The sequence below is a fragment of the Hippopotamus amphibius genome, chromosome 12 (assembly GCF_030028045.1).
Source record: "Hippopotamus amphibius kiboko isolate mHipAmp2 chromosome 12, mHipAmp2.hap2, whole genome shotgun sequence".
Lineage (NCBI taxonomy): Eukaryota > Metazoa > Chordata > Mammalia > Artiodactyla > Hippopotamidae > Hippopotamus > Hippopotamus amphibius.
In genome coordinates this window covers 87,761,913-87,776,497 of record NC_080197.1, presented here as the reverse complement: position 1 = coordinate 87,776,497, position 14,585 = coordinate 87,761,913, and positions in this window count along the sequence as shown.

The window sequence follows — 14,585 nt, the reverse complement described above, 5'->3', positions numbered from 1 at the left end:
GAATGAGGTTGACACCTTTTCATTTGTTTATTTATTTGTTTATCTGGATATCCTCTTTGCTGAAATGCCTGTTCAAGTCTTTCTCATATTTTCTAATGGGTTGCCTGATTTTAACCAATCTTAAGGATTGGTAGGAATACGTTATGTATTATGAATGAGTCCTTTGTTGGATTTAAAGATTGAAAAAAAATCTTTTCCCATTCTGTACCTTGCCCTCTTACTCTTTTAATGATGTCATTTGATGAACAGAAGTTCTTAATTTTAATGTAGTTCAGTTTACCATTTTTTCTTTATTGTTAGCATTTTTTGAGTTACAGTTGAGAAATCTGTGCCTACCCACAAGGTAATGAACATACTCTCCTAGAGGATTTATTGTTCAGCCTTTTGTATAGTTCCACAATACATATGGAAATTGATATTTTTGTGTGTGTTTGGTGCAATGTAGGGATTAAGATTTATTTTTTTCTCCATGTGGGTATACAGTAGACCCAGCACTATTTATGTAGAAGACCATCCTTTTCCCACTGGACTGTAGTGACACCTTTGTCATAAATCAAGGTACCATATATATATGGAAAGCCTCCTCTCTTTCTAGCTCATACATATTCCAACTTAATTATTTTCTAAATTATTAAAATCTTTTTTTAACCCAAGTGATTAACTCATATGAATGAACAACCCTATAGGCTTCACATGTTTATTCATTTGTCTTCTTTTTGGAAACACTTATTGACTGCCTCCTAAGGTGCGTATATTGTGCAAGCATAGTCTAGGGTATTAACAGGTGTTTGTTTGGCTAAGATTTAATTGGACATAATGCATTCTAAGTCCCAAGGAAGAAGTATGACATGATCCTGTGCAAAGAGATATGTATTACTCATAACCTCCAGGTCTTTTGGGGGTGGTGTGGTGTAGAGGATCCAGGAAGCCTTCCTGGAAGAGGTGACACTTGGAAACAGTCTTGAAAAATGAATAGGAGCAGTACGTACAAATGAGGAAGAGAGTCCACATGCAAATACACAAACAACTAAGTGTGTTTCAGAAACTGAAAGTGGTGTGTTATGGTTGTTACATAAAGTATAAATGGAGAGTACTTATACTTATGAGGAACATGAGGTAGGGAGACTGGTTGGAAGATGGCTGCTTAGTTGATGATAACACTGACTTAAGGAAGTGGTAGTGGCAATGGGAAAAAGTAGATATATTTGGGAAATATATGGAAGGTTGAATCCAAAGGAGCTGGTGATATGTAGGAATGAGGAGCAGCAAGAATGAAGGATGGGGCTACTGCCTCCAGATCCAGGCAGCTTTGGGCTTAATTCTCCTTTGCTGTCATAATTTAGACCAGATTAGAAAGGCTATTATGGATTTAAAGAATGGATTGGAAACATTTGAGATGGAAGATGAGGAGACTAATTAGGAGGCTGTTGCAATCATCCAGGCTTTATAATGAAAGCCATGGGGATAGAAGGAAGGAGATGGGTTGGAAGGAAAGTGATGGATTTGGGGGCTATTTTGGAGGTTGACTTACTAGATTTGGGAATAGACTTAATAAATTAAAAATGGTAAAGGACTTCAAGAGAAAGAAATGTCAGAAAAGGAAACACAGATGCACTGGCCAAGAAGGGGGAGAAAAAGCAGAAGACATTGATGTTATAGAGACAAAGGAATGACAGTGTCAGGATAGAGTGCTGAGTAACATCAAATACTGTAGAGGGGTTGTTAATAAGGACAGAGGAGTGTTCGCTGGATTTAGCTGCAAGGAAATAAGTATACAGCAAGGGCTCGGCACAAAAGACGTAAAACATGTTTTCTGGCCCAGAGGAGTTCAAGGTCCCAAGAATGGAAACTGTGTTGAGTGCAGTAAGAGAGAGGTCAGTGCAGGAGTTTTCAGACACAAAGAACTGTGTCGCATTTCCCTACTTCATCCCACTATGGTGTACACTGTCTCACACCACATTACTGCCTCTGCATCCTTTGTGAAATGACCATACCTGTCCACCTCACGCTGCCTTCCTCATGCAGGTTTGATTGTAAATGGGTAAATTCAAACAACTAAGTTTTCCTTAAATTCGACAACAAAAACACACCTCAAATTCTAAATTTAAGCAAGGAGATGAACATGATTATGCTGACATGCCAAATTTACATTTCTCTTTATTTCAGGGTTCAGCACTGATTAATGTATTGAGTAAAGTGGCTCTCACTAAGTATGGCCTTTAAAGACTATCTGCTGCATTCCCCTTGGCCAGAGTTCAATGTTAAAGATTTAGGTAGGAATATAACCCCACATCTGAATTCAGAATTTTATCTAAAGCTTAACATTCACTTTTTCAAGCTCTGATCAACAAATGCACTGTTACTAAATAATTGTTTTTTTCTGGATGATGATGGTAAGAATTTTCTGTGGTGATTCTGGTAACTGAGTTTCACCTATCTTGGGAAGGACATCTATGTATAATATAGCAGAGATAAATATTAATGAATTTCTGTTTCAGAAGTAAGACTAATAAAATAACACAATAAACACCAGTACTCTGTAATATGAAAAATATATCTCTGGTATTGTAATGTAGTGCTTTGAGGTCACTCATTGATATTCAGTCATTTACTGAACCACTCTTTTTAACAAAATATTTATATACTTAGGTACAAATTTTAATTTGTAATTTTGCTCTGGTACATTGAGGAGGTGGTTTACCCAAGCCTGCTGATGAAATCTGACATTTGGAAAAAGGGGACAAAACTTGAAGAGGCTCAAAGGCATCCTGAGAAGAGAAGAAAGAGAAAGAAGTGTAAAAGACAGTAGATGATCTCAGTTTTCCATGAAACACAATTTATAATTTAGTTGCATTTCATTAACCCAAATTACATACACTCACAAGAATGCACATAGAACTGCCTCAGTCCTGCCCCTCCTTTCCCTTAAAGCAGATGGAAATTAGGTGGCAGACTGGGAAGGTTGCCATGGTGTACTGGCTACAGGGATTTATTAGCAATCAAAAGAAGCTCCAGAGTCCCTTCCCCCAACCATCCAAATGTGCGTTTCTCTTTTTTCTCTCAAGTCCTTGTAATTAATTCCATGTTATAGATAAATCAGGGTGAGATTGATTTACTAGTGAGAAAAAAATTTTACAACCCCCAAAACTGTTTATAGATGCATTGATGTTGTTAGAAGTAAGATACTGATGGTATTATAACTGGTCCATTTTTATGTAGAGCTAGCCACACAAAAAGTAAGAATTTATTTTTTAAATGTCTTATATACAACATATTCCCATCTTTGAGACTTTTATTTCTTACTGGTTTTTATCCCCCCGGATGACGTGCAGGCATCTCAAATTCGATATATCTAAATGAAATTAGTTATTTTTCTCCATTATCCTCCTCAGTATTTTTTTAAAATTTATTTTATTTATTTATTTTTGTCTGTGTTGGGTCTTCTTTGCTGCGCATGCGGGCTTTCTCTAGTTGTAGCACGTGGGGGCTACTCTTCCATAAGGTGCTCAGGCCTCTCATTGCAGTGGCTTCACTTGTTGCGGAGCCTGGGCACTAGGCATGCAGGCTTCAGCAGTTGTAGCACACCGGCTCACAGGCTCTAGAGCGCAGGCTCAGTAGTTGTGGCACATGGGCTTAGTTACTCCATGGCACGTGGGATCTTCCCAGACCAGGGATCGAACCCATGTCCCCTGCATTGGCAGGCGGATTCTTAACCGCTGCACCACCAAGGGAAGTCCCTCCTCAGTATTCTATACTCTCAATTTTTTTGTATTCTCAATATCAGTTCATTGTCACCATCTTTCTAGCCTATCAAGCTAGATTAAAATAATAACCTCATATAATATTTACTTTGTACTGGGTGCTATTCTTAGCACTTTATGTATATTATTAACTGATTTAAGTTAATCCCAACTAATTACTAAATTCTGTCAATTATATTTCAAAATTGTCTTAATAAATAGTTGCAGAATGAACGAATGACTAATCTTCTAAAGCTTGACCAATTTTATTAGCCAAAGGGCCTAGTTCAGGGGGAGGATGTGCAGAATATTTAGGACTTGGTCTTTGAAGCTTCCTCTTTAAGCATTACATGTATAAATCCAAGAGCCAAAATAGAAGAAGATAATCCTTTGTAACACTGGAATCATCCACTATACCAATGTTTCCTAAATGTGCTGAAGTAACTAGGGTGCTAGTTAAAAATACTGATTCCTAGTTCCTGCATTGAAGAGTCTGATGCAATAGGTCTAATTCAGGAAATAGTATTCTCTTAGAATTAATAATTTACCATTTGAAACTAAAGAGTTTTAATGCTTTGGAGTAGTGTGATTCAGTTACTTCCAAATTCTGATAACCCCTGGATAAATTGATAGAGAATTACTCTCCAGACAGTCGTAATACTGAAAGGCACAACTCCCAATGATGTCCAGCTGAAAAAGGTTTTGGGAAACATTTCCCCATCCTCCTTTAGATTTAAAAATCAATTATGCATTGATATAGATCAACGGAACAGGATAGAAAGCCCAGAGATAAACTACGGTCAACTAATCTATGACAAAGGAGGCAAGGATATACAATGGAGAAAAGGCAGCCTCTTCAATAACTGGTGTTGGGAAAACTGGACAGCTACATGTAAAAGAATGAAATTAGAACACTTCCTAACACCATACACAAAAATAAACTCAAAATGGATAAAAGACCTAAATGTAAGTCCAGACACTATAAAACTCCTAGAGGAAAACAGAGGAAGAACACTCTTCGATGTAAATAACAGCAAGATCTTTTCTGATCCACTCCCTAGAATAATGGAAATAAAAACAAAAATAAATAAGTGGGACCTAATGAAACTTCAAAGCTTCTGCGCAGCAAAGGAAGCTATAAGCAAGACAAAAAGACAACCCTCAGAATGGGAGAAAATATTTGCAAACGAATCAACAGACAAAGGACTAATCTCCAAAATATATAAACAGTTTATCCAGCTCAATATCAAAAAAAAAAACAACCCAATCAAAAAATGGGCAGAAGACCTAAATAGGCATTTCTCCAAAGAAGACATACAGATGGCCAAGAAGCACATGAAAAGCTGCTCAACATCACTAATTATTAGAGAAATGCACATCAAAACTACAATGAGGTATCACCTCACACCGGTTAGAATGGGCATCATCAGAAAATCTACAAACAGTAAATGCTGCAGAGGGTGTGGAGAAAGAGGAACGCTCTTGCATTGCTGGTGGGACTGTAGATTGATACAGCCACTATGGAGAACAGTATGGAGGTTCCTTGAAAAACTAAAAATAGAACTACCATATGACCCAGCAATCCCACTGCTGGGCATATACCCAGAGAACACCATAATTCAAAAAGACACATGCACTCCAATGTTCACTGCAGCACTATTTACAATAGCCAGGACATGAAAGCAACCTAAATGTCCATCAACAGAGGAATGGATAAAGAAGATGTGGTACATACATACAATGGAATATTACTCAGGTGGAAAAAAGCAATGAAACTGGGACATTTATAGAGACATGGATGGACCTAGAGACTATCATATAGAGTGAAGTCAGTCAGAAAGAGAAAAACAAATATCATATATTAACACATATATGTGGACTATAGAAAAATGGTACAGATCAACCGGTTTGCAAGGCAGAAATAGAGACCCAGATGTAGAGAACAAACATATGGACACCAAGTGGGGAAAGCAGGGAGGGTTGGGGGGGGGAATGAAATCAGAGATTGGGATACCAAATTGTACACTCTAAATATATGCAGTTTATTATAAAAAATTAAAAAATAAAAAGTTAAAAAAAAATAAAAATAAATTTAATTGCTCTCAAAGGTATGCTATTATACAATAAGATATTTTAATGAATATTTAAAAACCATTAAGACAAAATGTTAAAAGATGTTGAACATATAAGAACGTTACCCATTTTTGTAATCTTGGAATTAAACGTGAATCTGTAGAAGCCTGAATGTACCATTGTAGCTTCTTAAATAGTCCTTGTATTTGTTTTCTAATGCTAGATAATAAATTTCCACAAATTTAAAAGTTTAAAAAAAATCAATTATGCATGTGCAGAAAAGAGGAAAGGCTGCATTTCTCTTCATCTGCTCAGCCTAAAAGATCATTTCTCTATTCCCCTTAAACATTGATTATGCATGTGTTGAAGAGAAAGGATTAGAAAAGGCTGCAGGTTTTTTTTTTCTTCATCTGCTTATAAGAACAGCAATCTGTTATCTAGTATACAGATTGTAAGAGATGTAGAGGTTTATTCAAGATAGGATGGCCTGAAATAAGTCCCTCCTCATGGTTAGATTGTCTCTGGATTTAGCATATTTTAGTAAATAAGCCTAGTATTAATATTTTTAAATGATTTCAGTGTTTTTAGATATGTAAGAGAGACTTCACTCTCACCCTTCGTGTTACTAAGCAACGTATCATACAGTTGCTAGGAGACAGACTAGCAGGCTTGGGGGTAGTTCAGTTTTCCCTTATCATCTTGCATACCACCTGACTGTACCCTAGAGAGTTTTACAGCCTTGGGGAAAAAAGAGAAAAGTTAATGGCCCATAGAAAGGATGGAAAAAGAGACCAGGATGAGGGATTAGAATAAGGAAAACAGCAAGGTATTTGAGAAGAGTGTGTGAGGTTGGCCGAGGAAGGCTATTATGCAATTTCCTTGAATGAGTTATGAAAAAACCTTAAATTGCCAGTGCTCTATTTCATATTCTGTATGCTTCTATCTTTTCTAAAAAGAAATTAGACAGTAAACTTGGAGAAGAAGATCTTTCAGATAATATTCCTGAATATTTTCAGAATTGTCACAGAAGACTGCCAATTACAAACACGTTAAAGTTGTACATTATTTAAATTCCAAAGTCAGATATTCAACACTGTTTCCTTCCATTCTCCCTCAAAATAGTAAAAAAGGATAGTACTAAAAGGGAAGTTATAATATAAATGTTCTTGGACAAATTTAGAAACAAGATGGTCATATAGGCCCCTGGGCAGTATGTATTTCTGTACAAAATTTAACAAATCTAATATAAATAGGGGAAAGAAGAAGCTGTTGTTCTCTACCTAGAGGACTCTGTTGTACCTGAAATAAGAAACCAGGCTCTAGGTTTCATTGTGCATGTGAAAGGTTGAGTCTTTGTGTCTCTGTGGTATTTACTGTTGCTGGCAACCAAGAAGCTCCCTAGCGATTGTTGCTAGGTCTTCAGTGCCTCTGTTTGCCTGAAACCTTAATCAATGCCAGAAAGACCAGAGATAGAAATCGTTGCACAGAATCCAGCGCCTGTTGTCCCCAATGGTCCTGCTGCAAACAGTCCATCTTGTGTTCAGTGAAAATCACTGTAAAATGGAGATTTCACACAAAGAGTTCATCCTCAGCTTCCTCTTCGTGAATACCAGTGCTCTCAGTGCAGAGCACTAAGAGGACACCGGGGGAAGGTTTAATTAAAATAAGGTTTATATTATGGTGTCACCAGCTTTGACTAAACACACAATAAAGAGTTTGAGACAGGGAACACAGACAAGAAAGATTTCATTAGATGACTTCCTGTTCTGAGGTAGGATGGTCCCCTTAATATTTGCTGACAGCATGACACCATAGTGACCATAGAAGCCGTAGTACAAATGATGGCACCATTTCAAATAGGAATCCAGAAGATTCTGATAAAGATCCATGTCAGCTATATTCAATATCTTGTAAGAATATATATACATATATATTCTTTGAATCACTTTGCTGTACACCTGAAGCATTGTAAATCAACTATACTTCAATTAAAAAATAAAGATCCATGTCAGCATCACCTCCAGAATAACAGACATTGTTTCTTGAAATTAAACATTGGGGGGGCTTCCCTGGTGGTGCAGTGCTTAGGAATCCACCTGCCAATGCAGGGGACGTGGATTCGAGCCTTGGTCTGGGAAGATCCCACATGCTGCAGAGCAGCTAAGCCTGTGCGCCACAACTACTGATCCTGTGCCCTAGAGCCCAAGAGCCACAATTGCTGAGCCCATGTGCCGCAACTACTGAAGCTCTGCAACACGAGAAGCCATCGCAATGAGAAGCCCAAGCACCACAACAAAGAGTAGCCCCACTCGCTGCAGCTAGAGAAAGCCCGCGTGCAGCAACGAAGCCCCAACGCAGCCAAAAAATAAATAAATAAATAAATAAAATAAATTTATTAAAAAAAAATTAAACATTTGCACTTAGATGAACCTCACAATCAATACAGTCCATTTACTCAAGCCATCCTGTACAGATACAGGCTTTAAATTTTGTTTCCTGTGTAACATCTGCGCAGTCATAGACAGTTTTAGCTCTGAATTTACCTGGGAACAATTGTAAGTCTGAGGTGAGATTTATTATGATGCTAAGACATAATATCTACTTAAAATCAGGTATCTAGCCTCCAGAAGTAGGACTGAGAGTTTATTATTGTCATTATTACTAATTTTTGAGCACCTAATCAAGGCTAAGTATTTTATATGTATTATCTAATTTAATCCTTAAAATAATTGTAGGAGGTGGGTACAGTTATATTCACTTTTTTCCTCAGTTGAGGAAACTGAGGTTTAGAGAAGTTAAATGATATGCCCAAGGTTTCTCACAGCTAATAAGTGGCAGAATGGTAATTCAAACCTGGACCTATCCTGCTCCAACTTTTAACTCTGAGCTACTGCTCTATATATTCCATTTAATAGAGAATGCTTTTCATAGGGGAATAAATTGTGTAGTACATCATTGTGTCAAGCTGAAGAGTATAGGCTCTGGAGTTCCTCTGTACCCTTGTGGGGTGGTTGAAACTCAGAATGTGTGCTCCCTCTGTGTCTGGCTTTGCCATAATGGCCCTACCAGGACAGTCTTCCAGAACCTTGCAATTCCCCATCCTTGCATTTCCCCAAGTCTAGGTTATTCCATATATAATAACCACCTAGTGGAGTCTTTAGATGGATGGTTCATATTGGGCTCTGCAATCCCAGTCCAGTCAATCTGGCAGTTCTTTTTCAGTGTGAGGCAGACTTGCCCCTAGAGCCTTCCTGCACTCATCTGATTTCTTCTTCTCATTTCCTTACCTAATAAGAACAGGAGATCATTTTTAGGGGCTGTTTGGTCTGAATTCTAATTTATAAAAGAAAGCCTTTTAGGGACTCCTCTGGTGGCGCAGCAGTTAAGAATTTGCCTGCCAACACAGATGTAGAGAACAAACATATGGACACCAAATGGGGAAAGCGGCGGGGGTGGGGGTGGGGGTGGGGGGAGTTGGAGGGGGAATGAAATGGGAGATTGGGATTGCCATATATACATTACTAATAAGAAAAAAAATATCAAATTGTACACTTTAAATGTATGCAGTTTACTGTATGTGTATATATATATATAAAGCTCATACTAATTCTTAGCAGAGAGATAAGGTGATTAAAGGAAGCAAGAAATGTAGGAAAAAAAAAAAATAGAATCTGCCTGCCAATGCAGGGGACACAGGTTCGATCCCTGTTCTGGAAGGATCCCATGCCAAGCAGTAACTAAGCCCGTGAGACACAACTACTGAGCCTATGCTCTAGAGCCCACGAGCCACAACTATTGAGCCTGTGTGCCACAACTACTGAAGCCCACGCGCCTAGAGCCTGTGCTCTGCAACAAGAGAAGCCACTGCAGTGAGAAGCCTGTGCACCAACAAAGAGCAGCCCCCACTTTCTACAACTAGAGATGGGCTGCATGCAGCAAAAAAGACCCAATGCAGCCAATAAATTAATTAATTAAAAAAAAAAAGAAAGCCTTTTAAAAGAACAGTCTGGAGAGCCGTAACATTTTACATTATCCAAAGAGTGGTTCAGTGTCTTGGAGCCATATTGTCTCAAAGTATTTATTCCAGGGACCTCCCTGGCCGTCCAGTGATTAAGACTCTGTGCTCCCAATGTAGGGGGCATGGGCTCAATCCCTGGCTGGGGAACTAAGATCCTGCATGCTGCACAGTGCAGCCAAATATTTTAAAAAGAAAAAGAAAAGAAAAATATTTTTTTAAAAAATCTTCATTCCAGAATAAATCTTTCCTTTCTCTTTTCATAACCAAGCAGTCCATTGAATTGATATTTCAAAGCAAAGAAATATTTGATGATTAAAAAGTGTTTTATTTAAGAAAGCTTTCATTCTTCCATGTGCACTGGGCAAAAAGCATGAAACAGTTACATACAGGTGGTGTGTTGTGGTCTGCTTGTAAGGGCTTGTGAGAATTGATTGTATGTACCTCTTCCCAGTTCTGTATTCAGTGATATCACATTGGTAGCTTGAAATTGGTCGCAAGGGAAGCATTTACACCATGGAAATTGGCCAGTGCTACATATCAGGGCTTTTTTCCCTCTCTGAGAGCTAGTTGTTAAACATTTACTAGAAAACCACTAAGAGAGGAGTTCTCAAAATCAGTGCATCAGCTGTTTAACTTCAGTGAAACATAGTCAGTCCTTGTGTTACTGGCATCGTGTTGCTGAACTTCTATATCGCATGAATGAAGGAAGGCCTCAGCTCAGTGATGTGTACTAGTACAAGTATTAAATGAGGGCATACAGCTTGTACTCTTCAAGCATAAGACTTGGTAGAAATTATGTTCACCATTTGACATAGGACAGGCTATGATACAATCCACATCTTCTCAGAACGTTGGGTGTATCCGGGAGTATCTAAGAGTGAAAGTTAAAAGCAGGTTGCAGGGACAGCATGATTTTCTCATAACAGCATCTGTAGGTAGCTTTTGGATCCTGATGATTACCCAAAGAGTCTTTATTGAAATCTATAGATGATGGGCATATGTGTGAGAAGCCTATGACCCAACTTAGAATGGTAATTGTTAGAAAAATGGAATTTTGAAATTCTGATTTCCATTGCTAAATGATGTGAGAATATTTATAATAATGGCTAACATTTCTTAATTTATTACTATGTGCCAGACTCTGTTCTAGGCACTTTTTGCATTAATTCATTTATTCCTCATTATCATTCTCAGAGATAGGTACTATAAGTATGCACATTTTGCAGATGACAAAATTGAGGCACAAAATGTTTATAAGTAAGTTGCTGAAAGTCATCCAAGTAAATGTTAGAGCCAGAGTTCAAACCTAAGAAGTCTGAGTTCTAATCCTTTATAGGCCTTCTGGCATATATATATATACATGCCAGATATATATATTTATTTATTTATTTTGGTTGTGTTGGGTCTTCATTGCTGGGCACCGGGTTTCTCTAGTTGTGGCGAGCAGGGGCTACCCTTCATTGCGGTGCGCTGGCTTCTCATTCAGGTGGCTTCTCTTGTTTCGGAGCACAGGCTCTAGGCTCGTGAGCTTCAGTAGTTGCAACACACGGCTCACAGGCTCTAGAAGGCAGGCACAGCAGTTGTGGCACACGGGCTTAGTTGCTTTACGGCATGTGGGATCTTCCCGGACCAGGGATCGAACCGGTGTCCCCTGCATTGGTAGGAGGATTCTTAACCACTGCACCATCAGGGAAGTCCTTGGTATATTTTTTCATGTTAAAGATAGATCGAAATTAACATTTAGGTTTAAAAGAATATACAGAATACCACTAATTCAGTGTTCTCAACCTTTGACCATCAACCCATTGTAAAAAATATATATCCAAAACAGAATAATACTCTTACTGTGCACAATATCATCTGTTATTTTCTACCTAAAGTTCTATTCTATTTCATTTTTTAAACACTGGTCACAGTTCACTAACTTGATTTCTTGACCTACTACTAATGAGTAGTAAACCTACTGACTGAAATTCACTGTACCAGATTTTTGTATATATGGCTCCATGCCATCGCTCAGTTTACTACTGGTACCTTATTTTAAAACAGAATTTACAGTACTCTTATTTCCTTTCCAGTTACCTTATGGTCTGGTAGCAACGTCATTTGAAGATGGACATATGATTTTAAAAGATCCAAGAGATAATGAAATCTAAATGAGGCTGATGGCAGTGAAAATGAAGAGGAAGAATCCAGCGTGAGAGATTTAGAGGCAGATTTTCAGGATTTGGTAGCTGAAAGGACTAGAGTGTCTAGTGTCCCTCTCCAGATGATACAGCTCATAATTTCCTAAGTGTCCAGGCTGAGCAGAGACGTGAGATGTAGGGTATGAAGAGTCATGGGGCAACAGACAGACACAGTAGCCCATCAAATTTCCAGGCAAGTAGAGCTTAGGTTACCACATTCTGAAGCTGAATTGCTAAATCCAAATGGGCAAACAAGAGGGGAGGCAAGACCTGAAGCAAACAAGAGAGGACCCAGAAGAACCGCTGTCTGCAGAAATTCTAATGATTTGAGAAGACAACAGAAAAGTGAATCTTGAGGAAAAAGTAAGCAAATGATTCCTGTCTATGGGTCTGAAGTGTTCCCTGAGAGTTTAAGTAAAGGAAAAGGTGGTAGGCACAACATGTTCTGGACACTATCCAGGACTCAAAGATTAATACATGGTTTCACTCCTTTAGGATCTCAGAAGTCTAGTGCAGCATCTTATAAAGGAACATCATTAAGGAAAAGCTTTTACTTTTTCACCATCCCACAACACCAGGAATAGTGAATTTGTGTAGTGCCTTATAGTTTACAGAGAGCTTTCACGTTATCTCATTTAATCCATTCAGCAACCTTGTGAGATAGATATTCTTATTATCTTCATTTTATACACATAAGAGGGTAGAAACTTAGGTCTTGAGCTTACGTATATCTAAATTTAGGTTTCATTCTCTTTCCATTAATTCAGAGCTATTTATCAACAATAAGCTGTAATGATTAAATGAAATTTAACTGATAAACTTTCCTACTATAGAATATGTGTTGGGAAAGAGCGTAGTTGCTAGAAGATTCTATGATTAAAAACAAATGTCTGGGGATATCCTGGTGGCGCAGTGGTTAAGAATCCGCCTGCCAATGCAGGGGAAAGAGGTTCAATCCCTGCTCTAGGAAGATCCCACATGCCGCAGAGCAACTAATCCCGTGGGCCATATCCTTACAATGGAGTATTATTCAACGATAAAAAGGAATGAAGTACTTACACATGCTACAACATAGATGAACTTTGAAAAATTATGCTAAGTGAAAGGAACCATTGCGTGATTTCATTTATATAAAATGTCTAGAGTGGACAAATCCATACATACAGAAAGGAGGTTGATGGTTGCCTGGGGCTGGTAGGGAGAAGGGATATGGGAAGGGATTGAGGCAAATGGAGAGTGACTTCAAATGAATACAGAATGTCTTTGTGGGGTGATGAAAATAATCTAAAATTGATGTGGCAATGGTCGCACAACTCTGTGAATCAACTTAAAACCATTAAACTCACTTTAAGTGGGTGAATTATATGGGTTAGATATAATTGAATGGGTTAATTATATCTAAATAAAGCTTTTTAAAAAAGAATCATAGCCATGAAAAAAATTATTTTCTGGTTCTGTTCACTCAGTAGGTCTAGAAACAATTCCATACCAGTAGCAAAGAGCTCCCTTAGCACCAAGAATGTAAGTTTGAAAAACTATTCCCAAAATATTTAGGAGGCCAGAGAATCCTGGAATAGAATGTGATAAAAAGGATCTAGCTGTATGACAAATGTGTGAACCAACTTCTCTGAAAAGGATGGGGAGAAAAGGTGCTGATCTAAGTAACTTTGGAAAGGAGTGGAATCTTTATGACTAAAAGTGAAAGGAGGCGTATATAATACGTACTGTGCTCTAGTCAATAAAGTTGTTTTCCGCAAGGGTACAGGTTAACAATTCTGAAACCAGTACACATCCATACTGGAACTGAACAACCAAGTAAGTGGATGGAGAATGGTGAGAGCCAGATTTCTTTCTTAGTCTTGGAGTTGGAGGTTACAGACAAGCGAGAGGAGAAAGCTAAAATGATCCATGTGATAATGGATTAGAGTTGGAGACATCAGTGTGAATCCATTTTTAGCTTGATATAGATACAATGGTTACATATAGAAATACTAATATGTGTGTATATATACAGATTAGTAAACATACATATATTTCCTTTCTCTGTCAGCTGAGAGTGTCTAGAAGCAATGACACACCCCAATAGCAACAAGCACACCTATCTTGTGTTTCCAATAACATTCTCCAGTAAAAGAAACCAGAACTCCTTGGAGAAATGGCTGATTCTAAGACTAGGGCAAAAAATATACAAGATGATCCCGAAGCATCTTGTAGTGCCAGAAGGTGATGAAGTGCTCAGGAAGCCCCACAATGATGGGGTTATGTCGAAGGGACGTAGGACCCAACTGAAAGAGCCCAATGGCCAAAGCTGGAGCAATCAGCACAAATAAAGTAATATTGGACTAAAACCCAAGATATGAAATCAATATCTTTGAGTACATAGTGATATAAATAAATGAGTGAATGAATGAATTAATAAATAAATGGAGGAGAATAGACAAAGTTCCTATGCAGAAGAATTCCACATAATTTATGTAGATACTCCCCACTTAAGGAGATGGAATACCTTATCACTCCTTAAGTGTGGGTTGTGCGTGATAACTTCCTTCCGAAGAGTACAATATGAAG